Source organism: Lipotes vexillifer, unplaced genomic scaffold, assembly GCF_000442215.2.
Source record: "Lipotes vexillifer unplaced genomic scaffold, Lipotes_vexillifer_v1.1 scaffold1735, whole genome shotgun sequence".
NCBI classification, from domain to species: domain Eukaryota; kingdom Metazoa; phylum Chordata; class Mammalia; order Artiodactyla; family Lipotidae; genus Lipotes; species Lipotes vexillifer.
The window spans coordinates 100,317-104,158 of NW_006776047.1; the positions used below are offsets into that span (position 1 = coordinate 100,317).

At 55.5% G+C, this 3,842-nt stretch overlaps 1 protein-coding gene across 1 annotated transcript in view; it reads right to left on the bottom strand.

Moving 5' to 3' along the window:
• Positions 1 to 737, bottom strand: part of AMER1 (APC membrane recruitment protein 1) — a 15,940-nt gene extending 15,203 nt beyond the window's left edge. The window contains exon 1 of the mRNA XM_007450241.1: positions 704 to 737. The gene's annotated coding sequence lies outside the window, so the exon portion shown is untranslated. The remainder of the gene's footprint in view (positions 1 to 703) is intronic.
• Positions 738 to 3,842: the final 3,105 nt, after the last annotated feature.

Genomic DNA, 3,842 nt, shown 5'->3' on the forward strand with positions numbered 1-3,842 from the left:
CCGCGGAGGTGGGGGGGGGGCGGGCGCCAGATGCGCCCGGAGGCCCAGGAGCAGGAGCAGGGGCTGTTGGGGCCTCAAGGCCGACGTTCCAAAGGGAAGTGAGCAGACCACAAGCCCAACTGAGTTCCCCCAGGGAGGAGGCAGACAATGTAGATACCCCAATCCACGCCAAAGTAAGTACCCGTCGGGCCCAGCCTAGCGCGCTGGCTTCGTCCCTAGAGGACAGGGAGAGGAAGGAGATGCGCAGGGGAGGGGAGGGGCGGGGCGGCAGACGAGCCGCTGGGGTGAGCAATACCCGCGTAACACAGCTGTTCCAGCTAATGTGCTACAACAAAGCTGTAAAGCTCCTGGCCTACAAATGCACCGCTGGGAGTGCTGGTTGGCTGCTTCCCTCCCGAGACCGCAAGGCAGCACGTGCGGGCCCCATCCCCGCCTCCCCCGAGAGCCCCAAGGCACGGCCCAGGATAGCCCGCCGGCCTGCCCACCTCTTCTCCGCCTCTAGCCGCGGTCGCCCGCGCCCAGGGGACACTGCTCTGAACCTCACCGGACAGTCCTCAAAGCGGGTTTCAAAGGGGAGCGCAGAGCGGTCTGGACGCCGACCGGCCCAGCCCTTAGAGCTCCTCTCCAAGCGGCCAGAGCGGAGCACGCGAGACTGCATCGGACGGCGGGCAGGCGGAGGCTCCTGGCCGCGCGCAATGCTTACCCGGCCCGGTCCTGTTTCCAGCCCGCTTATTGTCTTTTGCGCCTCCCTGGCCGGGGCTGGAACCTTGGCTGCCACGGCTGAGAGTGTCACCACAGCCGCCCCTGCCGCCGCCGCGGCTCCAGTCACCTCCTGCACCGGCTCCCCTACCCCAAGCTCTGGGCAGCTCCCCCATACCCTTCCCCCCGGACTCCACAGCCACAGGGTGGGGCATCGGCGCCCTGATTGACAGGCGTATGGCCCAATCGCCACGGTGAGAAGGCGTTTCCCGACTCGCCCACTGTTTTCCTTGGTGCGTTTCTCTTTAAATGCAAATAAGCGCGGGCGTGGTGTTGGCAGGGGACGTAGAGGCTGCAGAGCCCCTCGCTGGGACTCCCCACTACCCCCCAACCAAGCCGGGCTGGTCGCTGCTTGGCGACACCGCAAGCTCGAGGGGCCGGTCCCGCCCGGATGGGGCTCGCTGGAGCCTTGGAGCTCGGTTTCGATTTTGCATGCGTTCCCATTTCCGTGGCCGCAGTGTAATCGCGCTGCGGCGCCCTGGCCGCCACCCGGCAGTTTATTCCAGAGCGAGAGGACGGCGGGGAGAGGCGGGGGCGGAGAGGTTGGGGACTACAAAGCCCCTTGGCACCTTGCCGGGCCCATGCTTAGGCATAGAAACAGGGCCCCGGGGCACGCGCCCCTGGGCCGCGCCGAGGGAATCACCTGCCAGGAAAGCGAATTGCAGCGCCCGCGTCCCAGCTTCCTCCGCCTCTTTGGCACGCTGGAGCCTTAAGAGACCACAGAGTCCAGCTTCCACCAGTTACTGAAGGGCCTGCTGCTGCCCAGAGAAGAGAAAGTGCTTCCCCAAGGTCACCTACCCTGCCAGCGACTGGGGCAGATTTGGAGTTCAGAACCCAGGCTCCCAGTCCAGGGTTGCTTTCACTTTTCTCTGTAAAGACCTGTTTTCGTGATTGACCCTCACCCAAATTTCCCAACTTTTACGGAACTTGAGGGGATCCCCAAAGTCTCTAGTGGCCTCCTCAACCTTTTAATGGTGAGCTAGGCTTTGTGCAGTTTCCTGTCCCTGAAAAATATGGATATTTAGAGAAAAATCTTGTCTGGGCCCAGACTGGAGGTCAAAGTTGAAGGTGGAGTGAGGAGGCCTGTACTAGCCTTGCCGCTGATGTGTCTGAGATGTGGCAGGGGGCCAGCCTGAACTTCGGTGGTCTGTAACTAGCCTGAGGGCATTAAGTGGCATTGGTGGCTGCCAGGGTCGGGTGAGCAGAGGAAACAAAGAATCCAGTTCTACCACTAGCTCAAGAATATCCAGAAGGCCCAGCCCTAAAACTCTGTGAAAGTCTAAAAAGCAGGGGGGGGTGGGGTGGAGGTGGTAAAGTTGAGGAGAGGGGAGGGGTTAGAGAACAATGCTTGCCATTTTTTGCATTGCAGGAGTGTTCTCTGCTGCTCTGTTGGGTCCTGTCTGCCTTGAAAAGATCCAGCTGCTAAACTAGTAAGAGGAGGACTGCTGCCCCTGCATGTGTGGGGCACAGGAAGTGACATGGCTGCTAGAGCTGGGATCTGGCTCCTAATCTGCCTCAGAGTTGCTGTATGACCTTGGCCAGTCCGTTTTCTTCTCTGGGCCAGTCCATTACCCCATCTCCACAAGGAGGGAGTAAGACTGTTCAAGCTCATTGATGTCTTCCAACTCGGACAGTTCAACTCAATTCTTTTTATAATATTATGTGACTTTCCATGACATTCTATACATGGCCAACAAAAATCAGTATTTGAACATCAGACCTCCTCTCCTAGTTCTAGGTCCAAATAAATGTCAGGGAGGAGGGGGCTGTGGCTAACTCATTGTGTAACTTTGTTGGGCAAGTGCCTTCTTCTCCCTAGCCTCAGTTTCCCCATCAGAATGGCTGAACTATAATGTTTCCCTGGTGCTGTGCTTTCCTGCTTTGCAAAATCCTGATTCTCATTTATTGGACCTGATTTGGAGGTGTCTTTTTTTTTTCCCAGCACCTCCTTCATAGGCTTTCTCACTGCCTTGTGCCTCTGGTTGCCTGCCATCTGTTCCCTTTTCACCCGGAACCTTGATTCACTGGAGTAGACCAAAGATTACAATTTGGAGAAGACAGTTTCCAAATATGGAGCCCAGGAAAACACAGGGCCAGGACAGTCTCTGCTGTGGTAACAGGGAGAAGAGACGTACAAAGTAGTCAAGTGGTGGGCTTGAAATAACCCTGAGGTAAGGGGGCACTGTTGCACGGCTCCTGTCACAGGAGCTAGTCCTCCATATCCTCTATCCAGCTACCAAACATTCTGCCACACCAGTCAGATTTGGGACTGATAGATATTTGATGTTGGGCTGGGCCCAAAATAAATAGGGATTGATGAAAATGAAAGTAGTCTTTGACATGCTAAAGAGGTCTCAGCTGGGTGCCCTTCTTCTTGGTCCTGATATTTCTAAGTCTCAGGTAGAGATTGTGTATGTACACATTAAGGTAGAAGGGATATTTGGGGGGGGTGGCACAGCTCCTTGTTTGTATAGCCCACTCCTCCCCAGGGACAATGTATGGCAAGACCAAGTATGGGCATAAACTTGTACCTCAAACTGCCTTCTTGAAGAGGGTGCCCTCCGGGCCCCCATTACACACGCTGAGTGGTAAGTGATCAACTTGTTTGGTCACTACAGGGGCTGGTGGTGGGGAGCAAGAATACTTTCTCATCTTAAGTTTCTTCACCTACAAAGTGGAGATAATCATTCTGCTGCTCAATACCTTGTTTCTGTGGTGAAAAGCCCATGAGAACAGATGTGCAGGCTGTGTGGAGACAACTCTATAAACTCAGGTAGACAGACTGATTCACATGACTACACTGCTCATTTCTTTTTTCACCAAATGTTCCATGGGCACCTCCTCTATGCCAGGCCTGGTGATAGGCATTGGGAGGAGTGGGTACAGTGGTAACATTCTGGGAGAAAGGGGACTCTGGCAATGGAGTTTTGAGAGGAGCTGAAAGCTAGACTAGAGGTCTGGCAAAGGTGATCTGGAGCATTGCAGATGAAGAGGTTCCTTCCCTCCAGAGTAGGGAAGGGCATCAGAGAAAAGTTCCATGGAGGATGGCCTTGAGGATTATGTCAATTCAGAAAAGTAGGGAA